Source organism: Petromyzon marinus, chromosome 19, assembly GCF_048934315.1.
Source record: "Petromyzon marinus isolate PM22_M1 ecotype Great Lakes invasive population chromosome 19, UKy_Petmar_22M1.pri1.0, whole genome shotgun sequence".
NCBI classification, from domain to species: Eukaryota; Metazoa; Chordata; class Hyperoartia; order Petromyzontiformes; family Petromyzontidae; genus Petromyzon; species Petromyzon marinus.
In genome coordinates this window covers 15,047,303-15,070,297 of record NC_133685.1, presented here as the reverse complement: position 1 = coordinate 15,070,297, position 22,995 = coordinate 15,047,303, and positions in this window count along the sequence as shown.

Genomic DNA, 22,995 nt, shown 5'->3' with positions numbered 1-22,995 from the left:
TATCAACGCGGACTCACATCTTAACCATGCCCCCACATTTTCAACACGGACTCACATCTTAACCACGACCCCACATCATCAACACGGACTCACATCTTCACCATTAACCCACATTATCAACACGGACTCACATCTTAACCAAGACCTCACATCATCAATACGGAATCATATCTGAACGATGACCCCATATCATCAACACTGACTCACATATTATCCATGATCCCACATCATCAATACGAACTCACATCTTCACCATGAACCCACATTATCAATGCGGACTCACATCTTAACCATGACCCCACATCATCAACACTGACTCCCATCTTAACCATGACCCCATGTAATCAACACGGATTCACATTTCAACCATGACCCCACATCATCAACACTGACTCATATCTTAACCATGACCCCACATTATCAACGCGGATTCACATTTCAACCATGATCCCACATCATCAACACTGACTCACATCTTAACCATGACCCCACATCATCAACACTGATTCACATCTTAACCATGACTCCCACATCATCAACACGGACTGACATCTTAACCATGACCCCACATCATCAACACTGGCTCACATCTTCACCATGACCCCACATCATCAACACGGACTCACATCTTAACCATGACCCCACATCATCAACCCTGACTTACATCGTAACCACGACCCCACATCATCAACACGGACTCACATCTTCACCATTAACCCACATCATCAACACTGACTTACATATTATCCATGATCCCACATCATCAACACGGACTCACATCTTCACCATGAACCCACATCATCAACACTGACTCACATCTTAACCATGACCCCATGTAATCAACACGGATTCACATTTCAACCATGACCCCACATCATCAACACTGACTCATATCTTAACCATTACCCCACATTATCAACGCGGATTCACATTTCAACCATGACCCCACATCATCAACACTGACTCACACCTTAACCATGACCCCACATCATCAACACTGATTCACATCTTAACCATGATTCCCACATCATCAACACGGACTGACATCTTCACCATGACGCCACATTATCAACACGGACTCAAATCTTCACCATGAACCTACATCATCAACGCGGACTCACATCTTAACCATTACCCCACATTATCAACGCGTACTCACATCTTAACCATGACCCCACATCATCACCACGGACTCACATCTTCACCATGACCCTACATCATCAACACGGACTCACAACTTCACCATGAACCCACATCATCAACACGGACTCACATCTGAACCATGACCACACATCATTAACAATGACTCACATCTTCACCACGAACCCACATAATCAACACGGGCTAACATCTTCACCATGAACCTACATCATCAAGGCGGACTCACATCCTAACCATTACCCCACATCATCAATACGGACTCAAATTTTCACCATGAACCTACATCATCAACGCGGACTCACATCCTAACCATGACCCCACATTATCAACACGGACTGACATCTTAACCATGACCCCACATTATCAACGCGGACTCACATTTTAACCACGAACCCACATTATCAACACAGACTGACATCTTAACCATGACCCCACATTATCAACGCGGACTCCCATCTTAACCATGACCCCACATCATCAAGACGGACTCACATCTTAACCATGACCCCACATCATCAACGCGGACTCACATCTTAACCATGACCCCACATCATCAACGCGGACTCACATCTTAAACATGACCCCACATTATCAACACGGACTCACATCTTAACCATGATCCCACAGCATCAACACAGACATATCTTATCCATGAACCTACGTAATCAACACAGACTCAAATCTTCACCATGAACCGACATCATCAACATGAACTCACTTCTTCACCATTAACCCACATAATCAACACTGACTCACATCTTAACCATGATCCCACATCATCAACACGGACTCGCATCTTAACCATGACCCCACATTATCAACACGGACTGATATCTTCATCATGACCCCACATCATCAACACTGACTCACATCTTCACCATGAACCTACATCATCAATACGGGCTCACATCTTAACCATGTCCCCACATCATCAACACGGACTCACATTTTAACCATGACCTCACATCATCAACACTGACCTACATCTTATCCATGAATCCACATCATCAACACGGACTCAAATGTTCACCATCAACCTACATCATCAACGCGGACTCACATCTTAACCATGACCCCACATCATCAACACGGACTCACATCTTAACCATAACCCCACATCATCAACTCGGACTCACATCTTAACCATGACCCCATGTAATCAACAAGGACTTACATCTTAACCACAACCCCACATCATCAACGCGGACTCACATCTTAATCATTACCCCACATCATCAACACGGACTCACATCTTCACCATGAACCCACATCACATTATCAACACGGACTCACATCTTAACCATGACCTCACATCATCAACACGGACTCATATCTTAACGATGACCCCATATCATCAAAACTGACTCACATATTATCCATGATCCCACATCATCAACACGGACTCACGTCTTAAGCATGACCCCACATTATCAACGCGGACTCACATCTTAACGATGACCCCATGTAATCAACACGGATTCACATTTCAACCATGACCCCACGTCATCAACACTGACTCATATCTTAACGATGACCCCATATCATCAACACTGACTCACATATTATCCATGATCCCACATCATCAACACGGACTCACGTCTTAAGCATGACCCCACATTATCAACGCGGACTCACATCTTAACTATGACCCCATGTAATCAACACGGATTCACATTTCAACCATGACCCCACATCATCAACACGGACTCACATCTTAATGATGACCCCACATTATCAACACGGACTCACATCTTAACCACAACCCTACATCATCAATACGGACTCATATCTTAACGATGACCACATAACATCAACACTGACTCACATATTATCCATGATCCCACATCATCAACACGGACTCATATCTTAACCATGACCCCACATCATAAACACTGATTCACATCTTAACCATGACTCTCACATCATCAACACGGACTGACATCTTAACCATGACCCCACATCATCAACACTGGCTCAAATCTTCACCATGACCCCACATCATCAACACGGACTCACATCTTAACCATGCCCCCACATTTTCAACACGGACTCACATCTTAACCACGACCCCACATCATCAACACGGACTCACATCTTCACCATTAACCCACATTATCAACACGGACTCACATCTTAACCAAGACCTCATATCATCAACACGGAATCATATCTGAACGATGACCCCATATCATCAACACTGACTCACATATTATCCATGATCCCACATCATCAATACGAACTCACATCTTCACCATGAACCCACATTATCAATGCGGACTCACATCTTAACCATGACCCCACATCATCAACACTGACTCCCATCTTAACCATGACCCCATGTAATCAACACGGATTTACATTTCAACCATGACCCCACATCATCAACACTGACTCATATCTTAACCATGACCCCACATTATCAACGCGGATTCACATTTCAACCATGACCCCACATCATCAACACTGACTCACATCTTAACCATGACCCCACATCATCAACACTGATTCACATCTTAACCATGACTCCCACATCATCAACACGGACTGACATCTTAACCATGACCCCACATCATCAACACTGGCTCACATCTTCACCATGACCCCACATCATCAACATGGACTCACATCTTAACCATGACCCCACATCATCAACACGGACTCACATCTTAACCATGACCCCACATCATCAACCCTGACTTACATCGTAACCACGACCCCACATCATCAACACGGACTCACATCTTCACCATTAACCCACATCATCAACACTGACTTACATATTATCCATGATCCCACATCATCAACACGGACTCACATCTTCACCATGAACCCACATCTTCAACACTGACTCACATCTTAACCATGACCCCATGTAATCAACACGAATTCACATTTCAACCATGACCCCACATCATCAACACTGACTCATATCTTAACCATTACCCCACATTATCAACGCGGATTCACATTTCAACCATGACCCCACATCATCAACACTGACTCACACCTTAACCATGACCCCACATCATCAACACTGACTCACACCTTAACCATGACCCCACATCATCAACACTGATTCACATCTTAACCATGATTCCCACATCATCAACACGGACTGACATCTTCACCATGACCCCACATTATCAACACGGACTCACATCTTAACCACGAACCCACATTGTCAACACGGACTGACATCTTAACCATGATCCCCAATCAACACGGACTCACATCTTAACCGTGAACCCACATCATCAACACGGATTCAGATCTTAACCATGAACCTACATCATCAACACGGACTCACATCTTAACCATGACCCCACATCATCAACACTGACTCAAATCGTAACCACGACCCCACATCATCAACACGGACTCACATCTTCACCATTAACCCACATTATCAACACGGACTCAGATCTTAACCATGACCCCACATCACCAACGCGGACTCACATCTTAACCATGACCCCATGTAATCAACAAGGACTCACATCTTAACAACGAACCCACATTGTCAACACGGACTGACATCTTAGCCATGACCCCACATCATCAACACGGACTCACATCTTAACCATGACCCAACATCATCAACAGGGACTCACATCTTCACCATGACCCCACATCATCAACACTGACTCACATCTTAACCATGTCCCCACATCATCAACAAGGACTCACATCTTCACCATGACCCCACATCATCAACACGGACTCACATCGTAACCACGACCCCACATCATCAACATGGACTCACATCTTCACCATTAACCCACATTATCAACACGGACTCAGATCTTAACCATGACCCCACATCATCAACGCGGACTCACATCTTAACCATGACCCAATGTAATCAACAAGGACTCACATTTTATCCATGACCCCACATTATCAACACGGACTTGCATCTTAACCACAACCCCACATCATCAACACTGACTCACATCTTAACCATGACCCCACATCATCAACACTGACTCACATCTTCACCATGACCCCACATTATCAACACGGACTCACACTTTAACCACGAACCCACATTGTCAACACGGACTGACATCTTAGCCATGACCCCACATCATCAACACGGACTGACGTCTTCACCATGACCCCACATTATCAACACTGACTCACATCCTAACCACGAACCCACATTGTCAACACGGACTCACATGTTAACCATGAACCCACATCACAAACACGGACTCACATCTTAACCAGGTGCCCACATCATCAAAACTGACTCAATTCTTCACCATTAACCCACATTATCAACACGGACTCACATCTTAACCATGATCTCACATCATCAACACTGACTCACATCTTCACCATGACCCTACATCATCAACACGGACTCACAACTTCACCATGAACCCACATCATCAACACGGACTCACATCTTAATCATGACCCCACATTATAAACACGGACTCACATCTTAACCACAACCCTACATCATCAACACGGACTCACATCTTCACCATGAACCCACATCACATTATCAACACGGACTCACATCTTAACCATGACCTCACATCATCAACACGGACTCATATCTTAACGATGACCCCATATCATCAACACTGACTCACATATTATCCATGATCCCACATCATCAACACGGACTCACGTCTTAACCTTGACCCCATATTATCAACGCGGACTCACATCTTAACCACGACCCCACATTGTCAACACGGACTCACATGTTAACCATGAACCCACATCACAAACACGGACTCACATCTTAACCAGGTGCCCACATCATCAAAACTGACTCAATTCTTCACCATTAACCCACATTATCAACACGGACTCACATCTTAACCATGATCTCACATCATCAACACTGACTCACATCTTCACCATGACCCTACATCATCAACACGGACTCACAACTTCACCATGAACCCACATCATCAACACGGACTCACATCTTAATCATGACCCCACATTATAAACACGGACTCACATCTTAACCACAACCCTACATCATCAACACGGACTCACATCTTCACCATGAACCCACATCACATTATCAACACGGACTCACATCTTAACCATGACCTCACATCATCAACACGGACTCATATCTTAACGATGACCCCATATCATCAACACTGACTCACATATTATCCATGATCCCACATCATCAACACGGACTCACGTCTTAACCTTGACCTCACATCATCAACACGGACTCATATCTTAACGATGACCACATAACATCAACACTGACTCACATATTATCCATGATCCCACATCATCAACACGGACTCATATCTTAACCATGACCCCACATCATAAACACTGATTCACATCTTAACCATGACTCTCACATCATCAACACGGACTGACATCTTAACCATGACCCCACATCATCAACACTGGCTCAAATCTTCACCATGACCCCACATCATCAACACGGACTCACATCTTAACCATGCCCCCACATTTTCAACACGGACTCACATCTTAACCACGACCCCACATCATCAACACGGACTCACATCTTCACCATTAACCCACATTATCAACACGGACTCACATCTTAACCAAGACCTCACATCATCAACACGGAATCATATCTGAACGATGACCCCATATCATCAACACTGACTCACATATTATCCATGATCCCACATCATCAATACGAACTCACATCTTCACCATGAACCCACATTATCAATGCGGACTCACATCTTAACCATGACCCCACATCATCAACACTGACTCCCATCTTAACCATGACCCCATGTAATCAACACGGATTTACATTTCAACCATGACCCCACATCATCAACACTGACTCATATCTTAACCATGACCCCACATTATCAACGCGGATTCACATTTCAACCATGACCCCACATCATCAACACTGACTCACATCTTAACCATGACCCCACATCATCAACACTGATTCACATCTTAACCATGACTCCCACATCATCAACACGGACTGACATCTTAACCATGACCCCACATCATCAACACTGGCTCACATCTTCACCATGACCCCACATCATCAACATGGACTCACATCTTAACCATGACCCCACTTCATCAACACGGACTCACATCTTAACCATGACCCCACATCATCAACCCTGACTTACATCGTAACCACGACCCCACATCATCAACACGGACTCACATCTTCACCATTAACCCACATCATCAACACTGACTTACATATTATCCATGATCCCACATCATCAACACGGACTCACATCTTCACCATGAACCCACATCTTCAACACTGACTCACATCTTAACCATGACCCCATGTAATCAACACGAATTCACATTTCAACCATGACCCCACATCATCAACACTGACTCATATCTTAACCATTACCCCACATTATCAACGCGGATTCACATTTCAACCATGACCCCACATCATCAACACTGACTCACACCTTAACCATGACCCCACATCATCAACACTGACTCACACCTTAACCATGACCCCACATCATCAACACTGATTCACATCTTAACCATGATTCCCACATCATCAACACGGACTGACATCTTCACCATGACCCCACATTATCAACACGGACTCACATCTTAACCACGAACCCACATTGTCAACACGGACTGACATCTTAACCATGATCCCCAATCAACACGGACTCACATCTTAACCGTGAACCCACATCATCAACACGGATTCAGATCTTAACCATGACCCCACATCACCAACGCGGACTCACATCTTAACCATGACCCCATGTAATCAACAAGGACTCACATCTTAACAACGAACCCACATTGTCAACACGGACTGACATCTTAGCCATGACCCCACATCATCAACACGGACTCACATCTTAACCATGACCCAACATCATCAACAGGGACTCACATCTTCACCATGACCCCACATCATCAACACTGACTCACATCTTAACCATGTCCCCACATCATCAACAAGGACTCACATCTTCACCATGACCCCACATCATCAACACGGACTCACATCGTAACCACGACCCCACATCATCAACATGGACTCACATCTTCACCATTAACCCACATTATCAACACGGACTCAGATCTTAACCATGACCCCACATCATCAACGCGGACTCACATCTTAACCATGACCCAATGTAATCAACAAGGACTCACATTTTATCCATGACCCCACATTATCAACACGGACTTGCATCTTAACCACAACCCCACATCATCAACACTGACTCACATCTTAACCATGACCCCACATCATCAACACTGACTCACATCTTCACCATGACCCCACATTATCAACACGGACTCACACTTTAACCACGAACCCACATTGTCAACACGGACTGACATCTTAGCCATGACCCCACATCATCAACACGGACTGACGTCTTCACCATGACCCCACATTATCAACACTGACTCACATCCTAACCACGAACCCACATTGTCAACACGGACTCACATGTTAACCATGAACCCACATCACAAACACGGACTCACATCTTAACCAGGTGCCCACATCATCAAAACTGACTCAATTCTTCACCATTAACCCACATTATCAACACGGACTCACATCTTAACCATGATCTCACATCATCAACACTGACTCACATCTTCACCATGACCCTACATCATCAACACGGACTCACAACTTCACCATGAACCCACATCATCAACACGGACTCACATCTTAATCATGACCCCACATTATAAACACGGACTCACATCTTAACCACAACCCTACATCATCAACACGGACTCACATCTTCACCATGAACCCACATCACATTATCAACACGGACTCACATCTTAACCATGACCTCACATCATCAACACGGACTCATATCTTAACGATGACCCCATATCATCAACACTGACTCACATATTATCCATGATCCCACATCATCAACACGGACTCACGTCTTAACCTTGACCCCATATTATCAACGCGGACTCACATCTTAACCACGACCCCACATCATCAACACAGACTTACATCTTCACCATGAAACCACATTATCAACACGGACTCACGTCTTAACCATGACCCCACATTATCAACACGGACTCATATCTTAACCATGACCCCACATCATTTTACTGACTCACATCGTAACCACTACCCCAATTCATCAACACGGACTCACATCTTCACCATTAACCCACATCATCAACACTGGCTCAAATCTTCACCATGACCCCACATCATCAACACTGACTCATATCTTAACGATGACCCCACATCATCAACACGGACTGACATCTTCACCATGACTCCACATTATCAACACGGACTCTCATCTTAACCACGAACCCACATTGTCAACACGGACTGACATCTTAACCATGACCCACATCAACACGGACTCACATCTTAACCGTGAACCCACATCATCAACACGGATTCAGATGTTAACCATGAACCTACATCATCAACACGGACTCAAATCTTCACCATGAACCTGCATCATCAGCGCGGACTCACATCCTAACCATTAATCCACATTATCAACGGGTACTCATATCTTAACCATAACCCCACATCATCACCACGGACTCACATCTTCACCATGACCCTACATCATTAACACGGACTCACATCTTCACCATGAACCCACATCATCAACACGCACTCACATCTGAACCATGACCACACATCATCAACAATGACTCACAACTTCACCATGAACCCACAAAATCAACACGGGCTAACATCTTCACCATGACCCCACATCATCAACACTGACTCACATCTTCACCATGAACCTACATCATCAACACGGGCTCACATCTTCACCATGACGCCACATCATCAACACTGACTCACATCTTAATCATGACCCCACATTATCAACACGGACTCACACCTTAACCACGAACCGACATTGTCAACACGGACTGACATCTTAGCCATGACCCCACATCATCAACACGGACTGACGTCTTCACCATGACCCCACATTATCAACACTGACTCACATCTTAACCACGAACCCACATTGTCAACACGGACTCACATGTTAACCATGAACCCACATCACAAACACGGACTCACATCTCCCCAATGAATCCATATCATCAACACGGACTCAATTCTTCACCATTAACCCACATTATCAACACGGATTCACATCTTAACCATGAACTCACATCATCAACACTGACTCACATCTTCACCATGAACCCACATCATCAACACGCACTCACATCTGAACCATGACCACACATCATCAACAATGACTCACACCTTCACCATGAACCCACATAATCAACACAAGCTAACATCTTCACCATGACCCCACATCATCAACACTGACTCACATCTTCACCATGAACCTACATCATCAACACGGGCTCACATCTTCACCATGACCCTACATCATCAACACTGACTCACATCTTAACCATGAACCCACATCACCAACACGGACTCACATTTTAACCATAACCCCACATTTTCAACACGGACTCACATCGTAACCACGACCCCACATCATCAACACGGACTCACATCTTCACCATTAATCCACATTATCAGCACAGACTCACATCGTAACCATGACCTCACATCATCAACACGGACTCATATCTTAAAGATGACCCCAGATCATCAACACTGACTCACATATTATCCATGATCCCACATCATCAACCCGGACTGACATCTTCACCATGACTCCATGTCATCAACACGGACTCACATCTTAACCATGACCCCACATCATCAACACTGACTCACATCTTAATCATGACCCCACATCATCAACACGGACTGACATCTTCACCATGACCCGACATCATCAACACGGACTCAAATCTTCACCATGACCCAACATTATCAACACGGACTCACATTTTAACCACAACCCCACATCATCAACACGGACTTACATCTTAACCATGACCCCACATCATCAACGCGGAATCACAACTTAAACATGACCCGACATTATCAACACGGAAACACATTTTAACCATGACCCCACATCAACACGGACTCACATTTTAACGGTGAACCCACATCATCAACACGGATTCAGATCTTAACCATGAACCTACATCATCAACATGGATTCAAATCTTCACAATGAACCTACATCATCAACGCGGACTCACATCCTAACCATTACCCCACATCAACGCGTACTCACATCTTAACCATGACCCCACATCATCACCACGGACTCACATCTTCACCATGACCCTACATCATCAACACGGACTCACACTTTCACCATGAACCCACATAATCAACACAGGCTAACATCTTCACCATGACCCCACATCATCAACACTGACTCACATCTTCACCATGAACCTACATCATCAACACGGGCTCACATCTTCACCATGACCCCACATCATCAACACTGACTCACATTTCAACCATGACCCCACATCACCAACACGGACTCACATTTTAACCATGACCCCACATTATCAACGCGGACTCACATCTTAACCATGCCCCCACATTTTCAACACGGACTCACATCTTAACCACGACCCCACATCATCAACACGGACTCACATCTTCACCATTAACCCACATTATCAACACGGACTCACATCTTAACCAAGACCTCACATCATCAATACGGAATCATATCTGAACGATGACCCCATATCATCAACACTGACTCACATATTATCCATGATCCCACATCATCAATACGAACTCACATCTTCACCATGAACCCACATTATCAATGCGGACTCACATCTTAACCATGACCCCACATCATCAACATTGACTCCCATCTTAACCATGACCCCATGTAATCAACACGGATTCACATTTCAACCATGACCCCACATCATCAACACTGACTCATATCTTAACCATGACCCCACATTATCAACGCGGATTCACATTTCAACCATGATCCCACATCATCAACACTGACTCACATCTTAACCATGACCCCACATCATCAACACTGATTCACATCTTAACCATGACTCCCACATCATCAACACGGACTGACATCTTAACCATGACCCCACATCATCAACACTGGCTCACATCTTCACCATGACCCCACATCATCAACACGGACTCACATCTTAACCATGACCCCACATCATCAACACGGACTCACATCTTAACCATGACCCCACATCATCAACCCTGACTTACATCGTAACCACGACCCCACATCATCAACACGGACTCACATCTTCACCATTAACCCACATCATCAACACTGACTTACATATTATCCATGATCCCACATCATCAACACGGACTCACATCTTCACCATGAATCCACATCATCAACACTGACTCACATCTTAACCATGACCCCATGTAATCAACACGGATTCACATTTCAACCATGACCCCACATCATCAACACTGACTCATATCTTAACCATTACCCCACATTATCAACGCGGATTCACATTTCAACCATGACCCCACATCATCAACACTGACTCACACCTTAACCATGACCCCACATCATCAACACTGATTCACATCTTAACCATGATTCCCACATCATCAACACGGACTGACATCTTCACCATGACGCCACATTATCAACACGGACTCAAATCTTCACCATGAACCTACATCATCAACGCGGACTCACATCTTAACCATTACCCCACATTATCAACGCGTACTCACATCTTAACCATGACCCCACATCATCACCACGGACTCACATCTTCACCATGACCCTACATCATCAACACGGACTCACAACTTCACCATGAACCCACATCATCAACACGGACTCACATCTGAACCATGACCACACATCATTAACAATGACTCACATCTTCACCACGAACCCACATAATCAACACGGGCTAACATCTTCACCATGAACCTACATCATCAAGGCGGACTCACATCCTAACCATTACCCCACATCATCAATACGGACTCAAATTTTCACCATGAACCTACATCATCAACGCGGACTCACATCCTAACCATGACCCCACATTATCAACACGGACTGACATCTTAACCATGACCCCACATTATCAACGCGGACTCACATTTTAACCACGAACCCACATTATCAACACAGACTGACATCTTAACCATGACCCCACATTATCAACGCGGACTCCCATCTTAACCATGACCCCACATCATCAAGACGGACTCACATCTTAACCATGACCCCACATCATCAACGCGGACTCACATCTTAACCATGACCCCACATCATCAACGCGGACTCACATCTTAAACATGACCCCACATTATCAACACGGACTCACATCTTAACCATGATCCCACAGCATCAACACAGACATATCTTATCCATGAACCTACGTAATCAACACAGACTCAAATCTTCACCATGAACCGACATCATCAACATGAACTCACTTCTTCACCATTAACCCACATAATCAACACTGACTCACATCTTAACCATGATCCCACATCATCAACACGGACTCGCATCTTAACCATGACCCCACATTATCAACACGGACTGATATCTTCATCATGACCCCACATCATCAACACTGACTCACATCTTCACCATGAACCTACATCATCAATACGGGCTCACATCTTAACCATGTCCCCACATCATCAACACGGACTCACATTTTAACCATGACCTCACATCATCAACACTGACCTACATCTTATCCATGAATCCACATCATCAACACGGACTCAAATGTTCACCATCAACCTACATCATCAACGCGGACTCACATCTTAACCATGACCCCACATCATCAAGACGGACTCACATCTTAACCATGACCCCACATCATCAACGCGGACTCACATCTTAACCATGACCCCACATCATCAACGCGGACTCACATCTTAAACATGACCCCACATTATCAACACGGACTCACATCTTAACCATGATCCCACAGCATCAACACAGACATATCTTATCCATGAACCTACGTAATCAACACAGACTCAAATCTTCACCATGAACCGACATCATCAACATGAACTCACTTCTTCACCATTAACCCACATAATCAACACTGACTCACATCTTAACCATGATCCCACATCATCAACACGGACTCGCATCTTAACCATGACCCCACATTATCAACACGGACTGATATCTTCATCATGACCCCACATCATCAACACTGACTCACATCTTCACCATGAACCTATATCATCAATACGGGCTCACATCTTAACCATGTCCCCACATCATCAACACGGACTCACATTTTAACCATGACCTCACATCATCAACACTGACCTACATCTTATCCATGAATCCACATCATCAACACGGACTCAAATGTTCACCATCAACCTACATCATCAACGCGGACTCACATCTTAACCATGACCCCACATCATCAACACGGACTCACATCTTAACCATAACCCCACATCATCAACTCGGACTCACATCTTAACCATGACCCCATGTAATCAACAAGGACTTACATCTTAACCACAACCCCACATCATCAACGCGGACTCACATCTTAATCATTACCCCACATCATCAACACGGACTCACATCTTCACCATGAACCCACATCACATTATCAACACGGACTCACATCTTAACCATGACCTCACATCATCAACACGGACTCATATCTTAACGATGACCCCATATCATCAAAACTGACTCACATATTATCCATGATCCCACATCATCAACACGGACTCACGTCTTAAGCATGACCCCACATTATCAACGCGGACTCACATCTTAACGATGACCCCATGTAATCAACACGGATTCACATTTCAACCATGACCCCACGTCATCAACACTGACTCATATCTTAACGATGACCCCATATCATCAACACTGACTCACATATTATCCATGATCCCACATCATCAACACGGACTCACGTCTTAAGCATGACCCCACATTATCAACGCGGACTCACATCTTAACTATGACCCCATGTAATCAACACGGATTCACATTTCAACCATGACCCCACATCATCAACACGGACTCACATCTTAATGATGACCCCACATTATCAACACGGACTCACATCTTAACCACAACCCTACATCATCAATACGGACTCACATCTTCACCATGAACCCACATCACATTATCAACACGGACTCACATCTTAACCATGACCTCACATCATCAACACGGACTCATATCTTAACGATGACCACATAACATCAACACTGACTCACATATTATCCATGATCCCACATCATCAACACGGACTCATATCTTAACCATGACCCCACATCATAAACACTGATTCACATCTTAACCATGACTCTCACATCATCAACACGGACTGACATCTTAACCATGACCCCACATCATCAACACTGGCTCAAATCTTCACCATGACCCCACATCATCAACACGGACTCACATCTTAACCATGCCCCCACATTTTCAACACGGACTCACATCTTAACCACGACCCCACATCATCAACACGGACTCACATCTTCACCATTAACCCACATTATCAACACGGACTCACATCTTAACCAAGACCTCACATCATCAACACGGAATCATATCTGAACGATGACCCCATATCATCAACACTGACTCACATATTATCCATGATCCCACATCATCAATACGAACTCACATCTTCACCATGAACCCACATTATCAATGCGGACTCACATCTTAACCATGACCCCACATCATCAACACTGACTCCCATCTTAACCATGACCCCATGTAATCAACACGGATTTACATTTCAACCATGACCCCACATCATCAACACTGACTCATATCTTAACCATGACCCCACATTATCAACGCGGATTCACATTTCAACCATGACCCCACATCATCAACACTGACTCACATCTTAACCATGACCCCACATCATCAACACTGATTCACATCTTAACCATGACTCCCACATCATCAACACGGACTGACATCTTAACCATGACCCCACATCATCAACACTGGCTCACATCTTCACCATGACCCCACATCATCAACATGGACTCACATCTTAACCATGACCCCACATCATCAACACGGACTCACATCTTAACCATGACCCCACATCATCAACCCTGACTTACATCGTAACCACGACCCCACATCATCAACACGGACTCACATCTTCACCATTAACCCACATCATCAACACTGACTTACATATTATCCATGATCCCACATCATCAACACGGACTCACATCTTCACCATGAACCCACATCTTCAACACTGACTCACATCTTAACCATGACCCCATGTAATCAACACGAATTCACATTTCAACCATGACCCCACATCATCAACACTGACTCATATCTTAACCATTACCCCACATTATCAACGCGGATTCACATTTCAACCATGACCCCACATCATCAACACTGACTCACACCTTAACCATGACCCCACATCATCAACACTGATTCACATCTTAACCATGATTCCCACATCATCAACACGGACTGACATCTTCACCATGACCCCACATTATCAACACGGACTCACATCTTAACCACGAACCCACATTGTCAACACGGACTGACATCTTAACCATGATCCCCAATCAACACGGACTCACATCTTAACCGTGAACCCACATCATCAACACGGATTCAGATCTTAACCATGAACCTACATCATCAACACGGACTCAAATCTTCACCATGAACCTACATCATCAACGCGGACTCACATCTTAACCATTACCCCACATTATCAACGCGTACTCACATCTTAACCATGACCCCACATCATCACCACGGACTCACATCTTCACCATGACCCTACATCATCAACACGGACTCACAACTTCACCATGAACCCACATCATCAACACGGACTCACATCTGAACCATGACAACACATCATTAACAATGACTCACATCTTCACCACGAACCCACATAATCAACACGGGCTAACATCTTCACCATGAACCTACATCATCAAGGTGGACTCACATCCTAACCATTACCCCACATCATCAATACGGACTCAAATTTTCACCATGAACCTACATCATCAACGCGGACTCACATCCTAACCATGACCCCACATTATCAACACGGACTGACATCTTAACCATGACCCCACATTATCAACGCGGACTCACATTTTAACCACGAACCCACATTATCAACACAGACTGACATCTTAACCATGACCCCACATTATCAACGCGGACTCCCATCTTAACCATGACCCCACATCATCAAGACGGACTCACATCTTAACCATGACCCCACATCATCAACGCGGACTCACATCTTAACCATGACCCCACATCATCAACGCGGACTCACATCTTAAACATGACCCCACATTATCAACACGGACTCACATCTTAACCATGATCCCACAGCATCAACACAGACATATCTTATCCATGAACCTACGTAATCAACACAGACTCAAATCTTCACCATGAACCGACATCATCAACATGAACTCACTTCTTCACCATTAACCCACATAATCAACACTGACTCACATCTTAACCATGATCCCACATCATCAACACGGACTCGCATCTTAACCATGACCCCACATTATCAACACGGACTGATATCTTCATCATGACCCCACATCATCAACACTGACTCACATCTTCACCATGAACCTACATCATCAATACGGGCTCACATCTTAACCATGTCCCCACATCATCAACACGGACTCACATTTTAACCATGACCTCACATCATCAACACTGACCTACATCTTATCCATGAATCCACATCATCAACACGGACTGACATCTTAACCATGACCCCACATCATCAACACTGGCTCAAATCTTCACCATGACCCCACATCATCAACACGGACTCACATCTTAACCATGCCCCCACATTTTCAACACGGACTCACATCTTAACCACGACCCCACATCATCAAAACGGACTCACATCTTCACCATTAACCCACATTATCAACACGGACTAACATCTTAACCAAGACCTCACATCATCAACACGGAATCATATCTGAACGATGACCCCATATCATCAACACTGACTCACATATTATCCATGATCCCACATCATCAACACTGGCTCAAATCTTCACCATGACCCCACATCATCAACACGGACTCACATCTTAACCATGCCCCCACATTTTCAACACGGACTCACATCTTAACCACGACCCCACATCATCAACACGGACTCACATCTTCACCATTAACCCACATTATCAACACGGACTCACATTTTAACCATGACCTCACATCATCAACACTGACCTACATCTTATCCATGAATCCACATCATCAACACGGACTCAAATGTTCACCATCAACCTACATCATCAACGCGGACTCACATCTTAACCATGACCCCACATCATCAACACGGACTCACATCTTAACCATAACCCCACATCATCAACTCGGACTCACATCTTAACCATGACCCCATGTAATCAACAAGGACTTACATCTTAACCACAACCCCACATCATCAACGCGGACTCACATCTTAATCATTACCTCACATCATCAACACGGACTCACATCTTCACCATGAACCCACATCACATTATCAACACGGACTCACATCTTAACCATGACCTCACATCATCAACACGGACTCATATCTTAACGATGACCCCATATCATCAACACTGACTCACATATTATCCATGATCCCACATCATCAACACGGACTCACGTCTTAAGCATGACCCCACATTATCAACGCGGACTCACATCTTAACGATGACCCCATGTAATCAACACGGATTCACATTTCAACCATGACCCCACGTCATCAACACTGACTCATATCTTAACGATGACCCCATATCATCAACACTGACTCACATATTATCCATGATCCCACATCATCAACACGGACTCACGTCTTAAGCATGACCCCACATTATCAACGCGGACTCACATCTTAACTATGACCCCATGTAATCAACACGGATTCACATTTCAACCATGACCCCACATCATCAACACGGACTCACATATTAATGATGACCCCACATTATCAACACGGACTCACATCTTAACCACAACCCTACATCATCAACACGGACTCACATCTTCACCATGAACCCACATCACATTATCAACACGGACTCACATCTTAACCATGACCTCACATCATCAACACGGACTCATATCTTAACGATGACCACATATCATCAACACTGACTCACATATTATCCATGATCCCACATCATCAACACGGACTCACGTCTTAACCATGACCCCACATTATCAACACGGACTAATATCTTAACCATGACCCCACATCATAAACACTGATTCACATCTTAACCATGACTCTCACATCATCAACACGGACTGACATCTTAACCATGACCCCACATCATCAACACTGGCTCAAATCTTCACCATGACCCCACATCATCAACACGGACTCACATCTTAACCATGACCCCACATCATCAACACGGACTGACATCTTCACCATGACTCCACATTATCAACACGGACTCTCATCTTAACCACGAACCCACATTGTCAACACGGACTGACATCTTAACCATGACCCACATCAACACGGACTCACATCTTAACCGTGAACCCACATCATCAACACGGATTCAGATGTTAACCATGAACCTACATCATCAACACGGACTCAAATCTTCACTATGAACCTGCATCATCAGCGCGGACTCACATCCTAACCATTAATCCACATTATCAACGGGTACTCATATCTTAACCATGACCCCACATCATCACCACGGACTCACATCTTCACCATGACCCTACATCATTAACACGGACTCACATCTTCACCATGAACCCACATGATCAACACGCACTCACATCTGAACCATGACCACACATCATCAACAATGACTCACAACTTCACCATGAACCCACAAAATCAACACGGGATAACATCTTCACCATGACCCCACATCATCAACACTGACTCACATCTTCACCATGACTCCATGTCATCAACACGGACTCACATCTTAACCATGACCCCACATCATCAACACTGACTCACATCTTAACCATGACCCCACATTATCAACAGGGACTCACACCTTAACGACGAACCGACATTGTCAACACGGACTGACATCTTAGCCATGACCCCACATCATCAACACGGACTGACGTCTTCACCATGACCCCACATTATCAACACTGACTCACATCTTAACCACGAACCCACATTGTCAACACGGACTCACATGTTAACCATGAACCCACATCACAAACACGGACTCACATCTCCCCAATGAATCCATATCATCAACACGGACTCAATTCTTCACAATTAACCCACATTATCAACACGGACTCACATCTTAACCATGAACTCACATCATCAACACTGACTCACATCTTCACCATGAACCCACATCATCAACACGCACTCACATCTGAACCATGACCACACATCATCAACAATGACTCACACCTTCACCATGAACCCACATAATCAACACAAGCTAACATCTTCACCATGACCCCACATCATCAACACTGACTCACATCTTCACCATGAACCTACATCATCAACACGGGCTCACATCTTCACCATGACCCTACATCATCAACACTGACTCACATCTTAACCGTGAACCCACATCACCAACACGGACTCACATTTTAACCATAACCCCACATTTTCAACACGGACTCACATCGTAACCACGACCCCACATCATCAACACGGACTCACATCTTCACCATTAATCCACATTATCAGCACGGACTCACATCGTAACCATGACCTCACATCATCAACACGGACTCATATCTTAAAGATGACCCCAGATCATCAACACTGACTCACATATTATCCATGATCCCACATCATCAACCCGGACTGACATCTTCACCATGACTCCATGTCATCAACACGGACTCACATCTTAACCATGACCCCACATCATCAACACTGACTCACATCTTAATCATGACCCCACATCATCAACACGGACTGACATCTTCACCATCACCCGACATCATCAACACGGACTCACATCTTCACCATGACCCCACATTATCAACACGGACTCACATCTCAACCACGAACCCACATTGTCAACACGGACTGACATCTTAACCATGACCCACATTATCAACGCCGATTCACATTTCAACCATGACCCCACATCATCAACACTGACTCACATCTTAACCATGACCCCACATTATCAACACGGACTCATATCTTAACCATGACCCCACATCATCAACACTGACTCACATCTTAACCATGACCCCACATCATCAACACGGACTGACATCTTCACCATGACCCGACATCATCAAAACGGACTCACATCTTCACCATGACCCCACATTATCAACACGGACTCACATCTTAACCACGAACCCAATTTTCAACACGGACTGACATCTTAGCCATGACCCCACATTATCAACGCATACTCACATCTTAACCAGGTCGCCACATCATCACCACTGACTCACATCTTAACCATGAACCCACATCATCAACACGGACTCACATGTTAACCATGAACCCACATCACAAACACGGACTCACATCTCCCCAATGAATCCATATCATCAACACGGACTCAATTCTTCACCATTAACCCACATTATCAACACGGACTCACATCGTAACAATGACCTCACATCATCAACACTGACTCACATCTTCACCATGACCCTACATCATCAACACGGACTCACAATTTCACAATGAACCCACATCATCAACACGGACTCACATCTTAACCATAACCCCACATCATCAACGCGGACTCACATCTTAACCATGACCCCACATCATCAACACGGACTCACATCTTAACCATAACCCCACATCATCAACTCGTACTCACATCTTAACCATGACCCCATGTAATCAACAAGGACTTACATCTTAACCACAACCCCACATCATCAACGCGGACTCACATCTTAATCATTACCCCACATCATCAACACGGACTCACATCTTCACCATGAACCCACATCACATTATCAACACGGAATCACATCTTAACCATGACCTCACATCATCAACACGGACTCATATCTTAACGATGACCCCATATCATCAACACTGACTCACATATTATCCATGATCCCACATCATCAACACGGACTCACGCCTTAAGCATGACCCCACATTATCAACGCGGACTCACATCTTAACCATGACCCCATGTAATCAACACGGATTCAAATTTCAACCATGACCCCACGTCATCAACACTGACTCATATCTTAACCATGACCTCACATTATCAACGCGGATTCACATTTCAACCATGACCCCACATCATCAACACTGACTCACACATTAACCATGACCCCACATCATCAACACTGATTGACATCTTAACCATGACTCTCACATCATCAACACGGACTGACATCTTAACCATGACCCCACATCATCAACACGGACTGACATCTTCACCATGACTCCACATTATCAACACGGACTCTCATCTTAACCACGAACCCAGATTGTCAACACGGACTGACATCTTAACCATGACCCACATCAACACGGACTCACATCTTAACCGTGAACCCACATCATCAACACGGAATCAGATGTTAACCATGAACCTACATCATCAACACGGACTCAAATCTTCACCATGAACCTGCATCATCAGCGCGGACTCACATCCTAACCATTAATCCACATTATCAACGGGTACTCATATCTTAACCATGACCCCACATCATCACCACGGACTCACATCTTCACCATGACCCTACATCATTAACACGGACTCACATCTTCACCATGAACCCACATCATCAACACGCACTCACATCTGAACCATGACCACACATCATCAACAATGACTCACAACTTCACCATGAACCCACAAAAACAACACGGGCTAACATCTTCACCATGACCCCACATCATCAACACTGACTCACATCT